At 56.9% G+C, this 14,961-nt stretch overlaps 1 non-coding gene across 1 annotated transcript; it reads right to left on the bottom strand.

The window, feature by feature from the left end:
- Positions 1-10,265: 10,265 nt before the first annotated feature.
- Positions 10,266-10,372, bottom strand: LOC129626304 (U6 spliceosomal RNA). The gene has a single exon (XR_008701911.1). It is a non-coding gene; the product is annotated as a U6 spliceosomal RNA (small nuclear RNA).
- Between the last annotated feature and the right edge of the window lie 4,589 nt (positions 10,373-14,961).

Raw genomic sequence — 14,961 nt, 5'->3', positions numbered from 1 at the left:
CTTAGGGATGGTGGTGAGAGGAGCTTCTAGCAGGAGATGAAGACCCAGAACAGGTTTGCAGCATCTGGAGGTCACTAGAGCACAGGCCTCCGCAGCTGTGGGCATGGAGGCCATGAGGGTGACTCTGGGCTAGTGCAGGGCACAGGTGAGGCCTAGGGCCTGGACACAGCTCAGCTTCCCTTGCCTGGGACCTCAGCCCCCATCCACCTCTAAACATGGGTTGCGGTAGGGAGAGAGGGATAGCCTGCTGACCCGGTTGGCCTGGCCTGTGGGGTCCTACAGCTCTGTGGGGACAGTCCAGTTTCAGGGCCCTAGGCACTGTCTTGTTGGAGCAGGGAGAGGACAGAGGTTTGAATCCAGACAGGCAGCTCCCCTTACCTCGCCCACCACAATTTTAGCTTCAGTTGGCATCAGCGGGGAACACGGGGCGGGTGGGGACTTCACCTGTGCAGACTGCTCCCTTGCGTCGCAGGTGGTGGACTTGGCAATGGGAAAGAGGAGGTCAGAGGCCAGGCTGGGTGAGGGTGTCTTGGGAAAGCCAAGGCTGTCTGGAAGGGCCCCTGAGGGGAGATCAGGGTCAGCAGGGGCTGTGGGCATGGCGTTCATGGCTCCTACCTTGGAACAGAGCAGAGCCCAGGCCAGCCTGGGGATGGAGGAAGCAGTGGACATGTGGGGGTCAGCCGGGACCCTACTTCATGGTGGCCTCTCGCCCTGATCAGGGCCACCTTCCTGTGCCTGGGGGCCCTGTGGGTGCTCCATGGGCTTCTCTCTTCTCGCTGGACTGAGGCCCACAGAACGAGCAGTGTCCTTGGAGCTGCAGGTGAAGCCCAGGCCCTGGGTGTCCGTCCTTCCCAGACCTATTCTTAATGCTCCAGGAGCAGCCGGGTCTGGAGGAGGCGCGGGCCCCATGCCCAGCCCTGGTGAGTCAGCATCAGTGCCAGCTCCCACCTGCCCCTGCCCACGTGTGGGTGCTTCTGTCACCATGGCGATCCTGTCCCAGCAGTTCTCACTCAGGCACATTGCCTGGTGTCCACTTTATGTCCTCTCGAGAGCCTCTCTGCCTATGACTCTGTGACCTCCAGTGTCCCCTTTATGGAGGGAGGGTGGCTGGCCCTCCCAGATTACCTGTGACTGTCCACGTTTCAGCCCTGAACATCCGCATTCCAGGAAACCCCTTGGTCCTGGACGAACCACTTATCAGGGGTGGGGTGGCCTGCCTGGGTGGACATGAGAGGACACTTTCCCCGGAGGGAGGGCTGCGTGGTGTGGCCAGAAGACAATCCTATCCCCCACCTCCACCTAGCCTGCCCCTGTCACCATGGCGACCCTGTCCTAGCAGAGGCCCCTCTGCTGATACCCTTGGTCTGTCTCCTCTGGTTTCAATGCCGGCTGTTGCCAGTTGCTGGCGGAGCCCCGCGAGTATGTGCTTCTCCACTGCACCGCCCCCCCCCCCCCGCCCCCCACACCTCGCTGACTACTTCCCAGGTGAGGGCAGGGACTCTGGCGGACATTCCCCTGGCGAGTGCTCACTGTCCTAGCACAACAGGCAGGTTAGCTGCTAGCGGAGCTGCCGCCATCAGTAGAGTCCATGGGAGGACATCCAGGGGGCTGGCCCCAGTGCCCATCCCCACCGGTGCTCCCAGGAGCCTGGCAGATCCTGGAGCAGCTGAAAACTCACAGCCCAGCTTTGTTCCCAGCACGGAGGAGCATGGACTTGAGCGGAGCTGGTGCTCGTGCTGTGGACACAGGTCTCTCCTGATGTCTGTCCACACCTCCAGGTGGCAGTTGGGAGTGCGGGTGAGAATTAGAGTATCCGAGCCTCAGTGTGGAGAGGTTAGCTGAGATGATGGGGTGAGGGCTCTGTGATGTTGGAAGGAACCCCATCCAGTTCCCCCTGCCCCTGTTGCCCTGGGCCTGGTCTGGGGTTCCAGCCTTGGGCTCGGATGGCCAGGTGGGTGCTCGGAGTAAACGCTGGCTTTGTGTCAGCTGTGAGGGAGCAGAGGCTACTGACAGGTCAGGAGCTGCAGGGGAGAGAAGTCCCCAGTGGTCTTGTGGTGCAGGGAAATCACTGCCTATGCAGGGAACTGGGAGACCAGAAGGCCAGCCACTGGCCCGAACTGTGGAGCTCTGTTGTAAGGGAAGCCACTCGGAGCCCCCTTCTTCCAAGAGGCCCTCTTGGATCAGCTTTGCCTGGTGGCCACTGGAGCAGTAACCATTTCCCCCGGGCTGGGTGGGTGGGTGGGAAGGGTCTTTCTGTTCCCTGCAGCGCTGGGTTCTCTTCATGCAGCTCAACCCTGACCCCCAGTGGCCAATTTTGAGCACTGCTGCAGAGGACTTGGGACCGATGGCCTGGGGGCGACCCAGGGGGAAGGTCCTGTGGCCCTAGCCCAGGAGCCCAAAGTCTACCCTAGACATACCCAGCCAAGGCCCTGTGGTGGAACCCCAGGCTTGGCGGCAGGGCTTCATTCAACACAGGTGTGAGCTCCCGTTGAGGGACATGACCCTGGGGGTTCCGGGGCATGTGGACCCACCCCCAGGAATTCCCATCCAGAGTTGATCTTCCTTGCTCTAGAGGCTTGTCTGGATGGGCCAGCCCTGAGAGGTGGCCTTCAAGCTGTGGTCCTAGGATTGGGGAGGAGTGGAGCCGGTGAGGCTGGGGGTGGCGGAGGGGTGAGACAGCTGAAAGTAGAGACTACACTGGAAGGAGACTAGCCCGGTGGGCCCTTTCTCGTCCTGTGGGGACCCTCTCTTTGCCCACCCTCACAATCCCCCCGCCTGAGCTCTGTCTGTGCCAGTGGAGCCCCAGGGACTTGGCCACATTTCTTTCCTGGGGTCCACGGCCATTCCAGAAAGGGCTGTCAGCCCGACCACACAAAACCAGGCCCAGGTGGCCCTGACCCGCCCCACAGGTCCTGGGGACCCCCTCCCTGTGTCCCCAGACCTCGGCTGCCCACTCAGCCTTCAGAGGGCTTCAGTGTCTCCCCAAGTTTGCCCTTATGATGCCTGCCACGGTTCTTGTTGGAGTGGGTGGAAGACACCTGCAACATTCTCAGAAGGGCTGTCCCCAGCCCTGGTCCCCCAGCGTTTCAGAATTACTTGGATGTTCCCACCTGCAGGCTCCAGGGTCAGAACCTCTGTCCTGAGTGGATACATTGCAGGATTGGGGATTAAACAATTAAATACTTTAATTTATTTTATTATTACTTTTTTTGGGAGGGAAACTAAGCCATTAGCACAGATGATTCAGGAAGAAAAGGGTACAACAAGGAGGGTTATGGTTGAAACAGACCTCCCTCCCCACCTTCTCCACTGCCCCTGCCACCCCGCTTCTCTCTCCCTTACTTCCCCCACCCCGCACTTCTCCCACCCCCTACACCTGCCTCCCCTCCCCTGCTTCTCAGCCCAGGGACCTGTGGTCCCTCCGACAGCGGCCTGTGGACCCCCAGGCTGTTCTGAGCATCACAAACAATAAGGCTGTCCCATCCACAGTGCTGGTTAGTCCTCATTGATGGACATTTCACTGATCTTTTTTTCGTGGACAGTGATGTCTCTGAACCTGCGCCTTTTCAAGTGGCAGGTGGGCTTCCAGACAGACGCACGTGCGAGTGGGCTTTACTTTGAGGTCTGCCTCTGCCGTCCTTCACAGAGTTCGCCTGATACCTGCCCACGCCAGTGGTCAGCTGTTTGTCCCCCACACCCCCCCCCCGCAACATAACCATGTTAGGAAAGCTTTGCATCTTTGCCAATCTAAGAGCAACCCTGCTCTTCAGAATTCCATTTCTCCTACCATGAGTCAAGTTGAACAGTTTTCATGTATTTTAAAGTTGTGTTTTCCCTTGTTCTGTAACAGCTTTGACTCATTTTTTTACTGGGTGGTTGGATCTTGTCTTATTGATTGGACAGGCTCTTTACCTAGTAAGGCTTTATCCCTAAATACTTACAAACACTTTTCCTCACTTGTTATTTGACTTTTGCTTTATTTATCTGAGTTTTGCCATGTAGGAAATTTTAAATCAAGTGAGGTAAGCAGTCTTGCACTATTTGGGCTTTGTGAACTCGTGGTATGCTCTCTATGCTCCCTTCTAGTACTTTTATGGTTATTTTTAAACATTTACATCTTTGACCCATTTAGAATTTATTTTGGTCCAAGTTAGGGATCTGTGTCAGGGTCCAGTTAGAGACACGTCATCCTGAAATTGGGAAATTTGAGGAGAGCTGAATAAAGGGATTAAGATGTGGTCAGGGTATAGAGCAACTACTCAGGAGAAGTGGGGTCCACCCTAGACCTGAGGGGACCTGAGAAGCCTGCCCAACAGAAGCTGAGACCTGGGAGCGAGGCCTGTGCAGGGAGGGCCGTGGGGCTCCCGGGGGCTCCCTGTTAGCCAGTCCCCACCAGCAGCCCACTGGCCCACCTGCAGGTCACCCCGGCCTGGGCAGGTGGGACTGGCTGGACACTGGACAGAGCACAGGACGGTGCACCAATTATTGCGCCATCACACTGACTTGGGAATGCGTGGTTTGAAGAGCTCCTCGGGTGCCTTGGACAGAGCACCCTAGGGTGCAGGATGGGGTTGGGGCTAGAGGGCTCAGAGACCAAGGGAAAAGTCCGTGTGGAATGAGCTGACCACGAGCTGTACCCACCTGTGATGGCCTTTCCTGCTCGGGGCTCCCAGGTGAACTGGTCTTTGGAGCAGTGGGGGCCTGAGGCTGGTGTGTGAAACTGAACAGAGCAGGGTCTCTTGGGGTGGGGAGGGGTCCCTGTTCCTCCCAGGGGGGCAGTGCCCTGTGCTGCCCCTTGAGTCATACTCTCTTTTGTTCATTTGCTCATTCAGCACACTTGTGTCGAGCCCTTGCCAAAACGTTTTGCTGCTCCTTGACATAAAATTCAACAGGAAAACAACATGAAGCTGCAGTCTGTGTAACAAAGCCCCGAGCCCTGATAGTTTTCCCCAGGGTGACTGTTTGCCTCTTTCTAGGGGGAAAAAAAGCCAAATTCTTAAAGCAATTGTTTTGGCTCTCTGCTTTGATGATTCCCTAAGACTGGCCCTGACTGTTAAAAATTCAGTGTCTAGGCGAGGACCTCATGGGAGGGGCCGTGAGGAGCAGAAGTTGGGGTGGGAGGAGGAGCCTGGGTCCAGTGATGATGACTGATCACTGGCTGATGACTGCACCCTGGTGTCCCGGGGAGGGGGACCCCAGGGCCATTGAAGGTGGCAATGAGCAGAGTGGGGACAACGTGGGATGTGGTGCGCAAAGGAGTGCCCCCCACAGTTCCCGGCCAGGTCAAAGGAGAAGATTCCCTGGGACGCCCGTGGGAAGGGTCCAGGATCCACAGGAGGCCACCAGTGCCCTGGCTGGGGAGGGGACCTGGGGACAGTGTCTGGTCCTGCTGGTGACAGCCGCACTCGGGGAACCAGAAGGCGGCTGAGGGGCTGACCCTGTTTCGCCGGGGCTGTCCGGACACCAGAACACCAGGACTGTGAGGCTCCCTGGGGACAAACCTGTACGAGCTGACCACACACTTTGTGTGTCTGTTCTGATGAGGCTGAGCTGGGTGGTAGCTGCCTACCTGCCCCCGCCCTGTGTCTGAGGGCCTGGGGTCCCCTGCACCAGACCAAGGGAGCCATAGACACAGAGGGCTGCCTGCTCCCAGGCAAAGTGTCTGCCTCCGTCCTGTGGGCCTACTGCCACTGGGAACCCCCTTGTTCCCGACACAATTGTCTGCACACCCTGGGCCTTAGCTGTCCTCTGATTTCTATGGTGGCCATGGCCCGGTGTTTGGGGCAGGAAGGATGGGTCACCCATGCGTCATTTACCTAGAGTGAGGCTCCTAACTCCTTGCTCTGCATTTTCATGGTGAATTTGTTTTCTGAGTTGCTGTTGAAATTCTGGAAGCAGAGAAAATGCATTTGCTCCATCACTTTCCGGATGTGACAAGTCCTATAAAATCTATTAAAGCCTTTAATGAAATCCCTCCTCAGAGCTGCTCTGTGAATGAATGTGGAATCAGAATTTAAATTAAAATGCTGTTTCTGTAGTCTGGAGGCTTTGCCTGGGAAGAAATTAAAGGGACAGCTCACCTTTCTGCCATCGTTCAGGCTTGATGGGCGCTGTGTTTGGTGGCACTCTGACCGGATGTTGGGGGCCTTCCTCCCACTCTTCCCACAGAGGGGAAGGTGGGTGCACCTGTCGGCCGGTAGCCACATGGGGCTGGAGATAACACCTCTGCTTCTCAGCCCTGCACTGACAGAATCCAGCATAGGTGTCAATTCCCAGAAAGCAGAGCGGGAGCATTGCCAGGCTGTGGGGTGGGGGTGGGGGGAAGCTAGGAGGGTCAGTCTGGGGTGGGGAGGACAGGGACAGGGGTAGGATTGGGAGTGACTGGACTGTGAGCAGCAGGCACATTCCTTCTCTCCCTGTCAGCTGAGTCCTGCTTCCCTGGGGACTCCTAACAGGATCAGCTCCCAGGTCTCTCTCAATCCCCTCCCCACACACCACCCACCTCCGTGTACCCCTGCCTGGGGGGAGAGACACAAACTTGCACAGCCTGCCTCAGGACACCAAAAGGTACTTGTTTTCCTGTTTTCTGTGTGGCAACATTGCCTGTTTCCTTCTATGATGAAAAATTCTAAAAAACACCCAGAACACACGCAGCAGCAGAACCAAAGGGCGATTCTTCCAAGAGGAGGCCCAGGGAGCCTGCCTTGAGGGCAGGGGGCCTGCATGGGGTGGAAGTTCAGGGGTTAGGGTGGAAAGTTTCATGACTGAAGGAAGGAGGGGAGCCCCATCTGAATGTGGATATGCCAAGCGCGAGTGAGTGGATGCTGCGGTGAGAGCCTTGCCCATGTACCTGGGCCACCGGAGGTACCCAGGGTCATTGGCTGCACCCAGCAGCAGGGAGACAGGGTCACTAAAAATGGATTCATTGTGACAAAAAGTGGACCTGAGCAAGAAAACACAAGTGTGGGTTAATGTGTGGGTTAAAATCAACCAGGTCAGCCCTGATACACCTCAAAAATAATACTGAGCAGTAAAAGTAAGTTGCAAAGGATTTTGTTCAGCATGATCATATAAATGTAATCTGCAGGGAATGTTATGCGTTGTTTTTGGTTATGTATGTAGGTGGTAAAACAATGAAAACATGCAGAGAGGTGATACAAACCAATTTCAGATACTCTCCCTACGCGGAGGATGGCAGAGGCCTGAGTGTTTATCATCATCTCTGTTTGAATATTTTCATGCTCAAAGAGTATGGGGGATGGGACAAGGAGGCAGCATGCTGAAGGAAGCTGACCCCCAGGTGGTGGAGGGAGTGAGCGGTCAGTGGGGGCTGGGCAGAGGGAGGACTTTGGGGGTTTCAAGCAGAGTTAGGAAGAAAGAAAGCTGAAGAGTCCAGGGCAAAGGCATCTGGAGGAAGTGGAGAGGGCCAGGTGGGTTGTGCTGAGTGGATCACATCCAGGCAGAAAGGGCACTTGGGAACCTGGAGCCCAGGCGGGATGTCACGTAACCAGCACTGGGAGCAGAGGCTACAGGGGCCCTGGGAGGGATCAGTGGCTCTAGTCCAGGCTTTGGAGGTCTGGTACTGCTCAGAACAGGACTGGGCACAGAGAGATGGGTTTGAGAGGGCTGGAGAGCTGAAGAACGATTGCGTTCTGAGGCTAAGAGGGCCCTTAATTATGCATTGTACACAAGACGTTTCACCAAGTAAACAGAGTTTTAAAGGCTGGCTCAATCATGGAGAGCTGTTTCCTGTGGCTCAACAAGTTTATAATAAACACAGTTAAACTTTTATTTATGGCACAGCTGCTAATTGCACCATAAACATTTTTTCATCAAGCAATTGCTGTTTACTCACTTGCCAATCAGCTCCCTCTCCAGCTCCCTCTCTCCGTGTTCCCAATATTCCCACTTTCCGAATCTGCTGTTTGAAATGTCTGTCTCCAGGTCCACTGGCCCCTGGGCCATGCCTCCCCCGCTCCCACCCCCGACCCCCGCCATCCTGGTGGGCAGCCTTGCCCCCGCCCCAGCCCACTCTGTCCTGCCATCCCTGCTCTGAGAGTTTCTCATATCCGTCTGGACCAGGCCCAATGCAGGAGGCCCTACAGAACGGCCATGCTGACCTGTTCTGACATTTCCCCTCTCCTGGTTCCCTAACCTCAGAGCCCCAGGCAGACCTCACCTTTTCTCTGTCCCCGCCCCTATCACAGTCTCCCAGCGTGTTGGGGGTCTCCCCATCCACCTCTCTACAAGACCGGGAATGACATAAGCTGACACCTGGGTCCCCAGGGCTCACCATTTCCTTAAGCAGTGACCCTAGTGTTCGGCTCCTGCCTCCATCCCCCCTCCATCCCCTCGGGAGACCTGCTCACACCTCTGTCCCACCCTGACCACCTCCTGTGTCCTGGACAAGCTGAGGACCCTTCTCTAGGCTGGACCCTTAGGGGCTCAGGTCCCCCCTTCCTGTGGCCCCTCCACAGGCTGGCCCCAGGGTGAGCCTGTGTGGTGCTGAAGCAGAGTGGAACTGAGCTGTAGACCCTCTGGGTGGCCCAGGCCTCCCCGGCAACATGCAGACATGCTGACCCCTGCCCCCACCAGATAGCCCCGGGCCTCAGTGTCTGAACACTCTGAGTGACCTTCTGGGTGGGGTTTCTAGAGTCCTCTCCAGGCATCTCAGGACAGACACTGGCTGGGTACATCCTGTGTGCAAATCCCCTAGGGCCCCCCTCCATGCTGGGGGCCCAGCAGTGTTGCCAGGCCAAGTTGGGAAGATAGATTTGCATTATTGGAGTCTCTCAGGAGGAAAGGAGTGAACCATTCCCACCCCACCGGCCCCTTCATTTCTTAGATTCCACATGATTGGAGCACCTGGATGGCTGGGGGGGGTTGTCCAAACTGAAGCTGGCTGGTGGGAAAGGACTCCAGGTCCACTGCCCCCCGCAAGAGGCTCACTCCATTAAAAGGGAAAGAGACAGGGCCTGGAGACCAGTGGGTATATTTAGTGGAGTCATGTGGGGAGCCCCCAGGCTTTGGCTCCATGCTATGCTTAAGCTGATCATAGTCATGACTCCTGGCCCCCCCAGTGGCTGGGGCCGGGTCACAGGGCTGTGCAGGTCCCTAGTTCTACAGCGATGCCTGGTGGCTGTGACTGGGGCAACACCATCTGGGCTGGGGCAGGACTGGCCCTCCCTGGACTGGGCAAGCCCACTGCAGTTTTGGGCAGCTGAGTTCACGTGTCAGAAGAGAGGCTTAGGAAGGAAATCATAGACTTAGTGCTGACAGAGTGTGTGGAGGCTTGCACACTAACTGGGGAAACAAAACCCCAAGCCTGTCTTTGTGCTTTGAGCTGGTGAGGGGTCATTTCCTACCCACTCCCTTTCCCACTCCTGTCCCCGTCCTTTCTTTTGGGCTCCAGGGGACGGTCTGAGGCAAGCTGCTTTTCTTTCTTATTTTAATTTTGGCTGTGCTGGGTCTTCATCGCTGTGTGCAGGCTTTCTCTAGTTGTGCCGAGTTGGATGGAGTTATCACTGCAGTGGATTCTCCTGTCACGGAGCACAGGCTCTGGGGCATGTGGGCTTCAGTTGTTGCTGAACGCGTGTGCATGGGCTTAATTGCCCCGTGGTATGTGGAATCTTCCCAGACCAGGGATCAAACCGGTGTCCCCTGCATTGGCAGGTGCATTCTTTTTTTTTTTTTTTTTTTAAATTTTATTTTATTTTTAAACTTTACATAACTGTATTAGTTTTGCTAAATATCAAAATGAATCTGCCACAGGTATACATGTGTTCCCCATCCTGAACCCTCCTCCCTCCTCCCTCCCCATTCCATCCCCCTGGGTCGTCCCAGTGCACCAGCCCCAAGCATCCAGCATCGTGCACCGAACCTGGACTGGCAACTCATTTCATACATGATATTTTACATGTTTCAATGCCATTCTCCCAAATCTTCCCACCCTCTCCCTCTCCCACAGAGTCCATAAGACTGTTCTATACATCAGTGTCTCTTTTGCTGTCTCGTACACAGGGTTATTGTTACCATCTTTCTAAATTCCATATATATGCGTTAGTATACTGTATAGGTGTTTTTCTTTCTGGCTTACTTCACTCTGTATAATAGGCTCCAGTTTCATCCACCTCATTAGAACTGATTCAAATGTATTCTTTTTAATGGCTGAATAATACTCCATTGTGTATATGTACCACAGCTTTCTTATCCATTCATCTGCTGATGGACATCTAGGTTGCTTCCATGTCCTGGCTATTATAAACAAAAATATGGAACGCTTCACGAATTTGCGTGTCATCCTTGCGCAGGGGCCATGCTAATCTTCTCTGTATCGTTCCAATTTTAGTATATGTGCTGCTGAAGCAAGCACGGCAGGTGCATTCTTAACCACTGGACCACCAGGGAAGTCCCAAGCTTCTTTTTGGCTCTCCTGATTGGGTGGGGGAGCCGAACGGTCACACAACGCCAAAGTGCCCTAGTGAACAGAGGGCTGAGGGGTCTGAGTGTCCAGGAGCCCTGGTGCTCACCCCTGGGCCTGTGGCTGATGGGTGAGGACTGATGCTTGTCAAGGGATTTGGTGGATGGGGGTTGGGCTGCATGCGACCCCCAGGGCCTGATGTTTCACCTCAAACCTCCTCGTGGATTCTGTATGTGTAAGGACACTGGGTCCTGTCCTGTCCAGTCAGCCTGTCCAGTCCAGGTTTGAGTCTGGCCCCTTCCAGTCTGGCAGGGGCTAGGGCTGGGCAGGGGGTCAGGAAACAAAGAGCAGCCCTGGCTGAGGCCCTGGGCAGCTGAGGGGTTTCAGCTTGGCCTGGGGGATGGGCGCTGAATTCTCCAGCCCATCTTTCCTTTCCTTCACCCCCTAGGCTCTGTTTTCAATCAGTTCAATTAGTACAACTTTAAAGCAATTAGGGGGAATCAGCTGAATGAGTCCTGCTCGTCCCCCAGCCCGGCAGCTGCTGCGCCAGCCTGGCCCGTCATCTTCCTTGGAGACTCAGCTCCAGCCTCACATTCTCCAGAGGGTCTGCGGTGGGGTGGGGGTGGGGGCAGACCCTGAGACATGGCCGAGAGTGGGAGTGGGTGGGGGCAAGGAGTAGAAAGGGTCCGCCTTCCCTGGGATCCGGGGCCTGGGCTTGCTAACAGAGGGGCCAGAGTAAGCGTGCTGGTTAGAAGCTCAGCACTTGAGCCAGGATACTGGGTGCAAACTCAGGGCCCCCTCCTCTTGCCTCTCCCGCCTCTTCCTCCCTCCCTTCCTCTCCCTCTTCTCTCTGGCAGTGGGAGGTGGGCACGAGGGAAGGAGAAGGGGGAGGAGGAGAAGGGGGATTAAACCTCTGCTGAGGGTACTGAGTATGTGACATTCGTGGTCGTCACAGCTGCTCCCACTTCTGTGTCGCTGGCTGAGGGAAGAGCCTGCAGCAGTTTTCTGAGGAGGGGGGATGTACCAGCCTCTGCCCTGACCCTATGGCCTCCAGGGGTTGCAGCTCAGCACCCCTTGGTGGGGCAGCCTCTGTTCAGGGCCCTGCCCTCTGCCTACAGGGCACTTTTGCCCCTGCATGTGGCAGAGGCCTTCTGGGCTCCGGGGGGCTGCCTGGAGGAGGTGACCCCTCCCTGCTGGGGACACCCTTCGAAGGAGGCCTGTGCCTCCCCTCCAGGGTGTGGGTGGGGGCAGGCCAGGTGCACGGATCTGACTTCACAGAGCCCTTTGTGTTGGTGCCCACCCAACCCTCCCCCCATCTCCTGACCCCACCCCACCCCCAGCCTCTCAGCAAAGGCCTATCTGGGGGGCCTCTGCTGGGAGACCCCCCACCAGCGCAGCCTCCCTCAGCAGTCTACCTTCTGTCTACAGTGTCCTGTCTTCCTTCACCTGTCCACCTGGCCCAAGACTGGGGCAGGCCCGCAGCTGGGCATTGGGTGAAACAGGCCCCTGTTGCCCCCTCTTCCCCTGGGAGCTGGATTCTGGAAGAATGATGACACAATTCTCAGTCATCAGTGATAAAGGACCCCAGGAGGAGGGGCTGGGCCCAGGAGAACACTGCAGGTGCTGACCTAGTCTGGAAGCGCCTAGGAAAGGAGCTGCGTGGGGCAAAGCCTGGCAGGGGAGAGGGAGCTACCTCCTGTATGTGGCCCCACTCCAGGGAGGGTGGGTGGAGGCCTGTGCTTTACCCTGAAGCCCAGGGGCCTGGCGGGTGGTAGATGCTGTTGGCAGGGTGCAGGGAGGTGCTGGGGGTGGGCCAGGAGAGGGATAACCCTCCACCGCGTTCTCCAGCTAAGGAAGGGCTGATAGGGTTCCCTGTGGACACAGGGATGGTTTGGAGATGAAGGCAAGTGGCCCACCCCCAGCTGCTAACCTGACATCTATGTCCATCCTCCCCGTCCTGCTCTGACTCTGCACCCCTGGCACCAGCAGCCTTCTCTGGGCCCCATCAAGCAGGACTGGAACATGTCCTGTGCCCCACAGCTGCCGCTTGAAGAAGGACGTGGCAGCCCAATCCAGCGTTCTTGCCTGAAGAATTCCATGGACAGAAGAGCCTGAAGGCTATGATCCATGGGATGGCAAAGAGTCAGACACGACTGAAGTGACATAGCACACACTGAGGGGGCCCCCCAAAGCAGGGACGCTGAGAGGTGCAGGGGAGCAGAGCTCACAACCCAGCAAAATTCTAGGGAAAAGCTGCGACCACCCGTGGAGCTCCTTTCTGACCTGCTGTGTCTGTTCCAGGGTTTAGGGCTTCCTGGTGGTGAAGGGCTGCTTCCTGTTCTCCTCTCCACTCCTCCAAGCCTCCTGCACACACACAGGAAGGCGGAGGGGTCTCCGGAGATGCCTAATGGCCAGGACATTCTCTCCCAGTGCTGGCTGTCCCCGTTACAAGGTTTTCACTTCCTGATGAAGCAGTTTCCAACATACTGGCCCCAGGTCGCTGGGTGAATGTGAGGAACCATAAGGAGAGGCAAGGAAATGAGACACTTGGGGATATCGTCTGCATAAGGCAGTCAGCTGCAGGCACCTCTGGGCTGGGGCCTTGTATAGCCTCTGCTCAGGTTTGGGGGAGACCCCTCAAGCACAGACAGGCCCCCAGCCTGAGCAGAGCAGACCAGACGCCCACCTCGTGTGGCTCCTCACCCAGTGGGCAGTAGAGGCAGTGCAGGGGCCACCCCCAGGGCAGGTGTGGGGCGGGGGCTCTGACTGGTGGCCTCAGGTTTGTGGCCTGTTCCTTGGTGTGGACAACTGTACCTGTCAGGAGGCACAAGGGCTGCTGGGAGCTGAGACCCAGGACACCTTGCTCTGGGAGGAGCTCTTGGCCTGTGTGGAGGAAGGCCTCACAGTCTAAGGGGGTTATGTAGGCAACACAATGGGCCCTGGGTTGCAGGCAGTGGGCATCCATGGACCTTGGCCTGAATCTGGGCGCACACCAGTAGATGGCAGCTGATGGGGGCGGGCCCACACGGGGCCCTCCCATGGTGACGGGCTAGACCTGAAGCTTTTGTGCTTGTTTCCAGCCACTCCCCTGCGTAGGGGCAGGAATGGTGTGTGCATGCAGGTGTGCATGCACACGCAAATGCACAGATATGCAAACACAGGTGGGCGCACACACATGCACAGATGCTCACACAGTGACTACCCAACAGGAGGCACACACGTAAGTGCACACACACTCATAAATGTGGACTCACCCTTGTGCAAGGTGTGTACACTGTCGCATGCCCACCGACGTGCCCAGGCAGAGGTACGCACAGGTGGACATGCACAACTTGTACTCGAATGTCCCGCAGGAAACACACAGGCTCCCAGTTGGAAAACGCGTGAGCACCCTTCTAGGCATGAGGTACATCGGAGGTTGGGCAGGCCCTTTCCAAGGAGGTGCTGGAGGACAGTGGGCCCTGCCTTGTGGAGGGAGGGACATCCCGTGGGACGTGGTCAGGCTGACACACACAGCTGAGGTCACGGGTTGGGGTGACTGGACCAGTGACAGGGCTCTGTGTGGTCTTAGGACTCTGTGTCTGTCTGGCCCCCACCTCCCAAACCCCAGGTGTGCACGGTGTGCACATGAGCATCTGTCTTGCACTCCTGTGCCCCACGGGAGATACTGGGGGATATTGGCATGGTTTTTGACTTTCCAAGGAGCCCATCTCGGCTGAAGCAGGACGGTGCACTGGGCCGTGGTTCCCCCGTCGCTTGATTGCATGACCCTCAGAGAAGCTCTCTGACCTCTGTGAGCCTATAGAGCAGGTCAGATCATTCTTACCTGAAGTACAGTGACATTGCACTGAGTAACTGTGTGGGCATCTGCTGCGGGTGCTTACTGTCGCTGCTCTTCCTCCTGCCTCTGTTGGGCACAATCTCAAATGGGCCCATCGTGGTGTTTTCATGCAGCTGTAGCTTCAAGCTCAGCAGGGATTGCTGTGCCAAGTCACAGCAAGCCCACAGTCCGAGTATCCTGTCCCTCAGCCACAGGGTCTCCAGGCCCAGGGCGGGGACCACAGCCCCTGCTCCTGGGATCCTACTCATCCCTTTTGGGGTGGGGCCTTTGGCCACTCCAAGCATATGGATGTCACCTCAAGGTCTCCAGGGTCTTCCCTGAGGCTGTCCTCCTCCCTAGCACTCCTCCCCCTATGCTCTGCGGGATTTGCATACAGGTGCCCCCGCTTGGTGCAGCTGAGGGGTTGGGGGTTGGGGGTGGAGCCAGCGGCCATGCTGGGAGGCCAGCAGCACGGGAGCACAGGTGGTGGGACAATGGCCCCTCAGAAAGTGGGTTTTATTCCCTCGCTGCCAGCTCGAGCTGCAGCCGGGCCCCGTGCTGTGGGGGGGAGGTGGGCTCTGGTGTTGGTGGGCTCTGAGAGCCTTTCCACATCAGCCACTGTCCGAGCCTCAGCACCTGGTCAAAAATGGGGCAGGGGGATGGGGTACAGCCCACCCGGGCTTGTGTGAACTGTCGGCCTGTGTCTGCTTGCAGATGGACG

The sequence above is a fragment of the Bubalus kerabau genome, chromosome 13 (genome assembly GCF_029407905.1).
Source record: "Bubalus kerabau isolate K-KA32 ecotype Philippines breed swamp buffalo chromosome 13, PCC_UOA_SB_1v2, whole genome shotgun sequence".
Taxonomy (NCBI): domain Eukaryota; kingdom Metazoa; phylum Chordata; class Mammalia; order Artiodactyla; family Bovidae; genus Bubalus; species Bubalus kerabau.
Note: the sequence above shows the minus strand (reverse complement) of the source record. Positions and strands in the feature narration are given on the sequence as shown.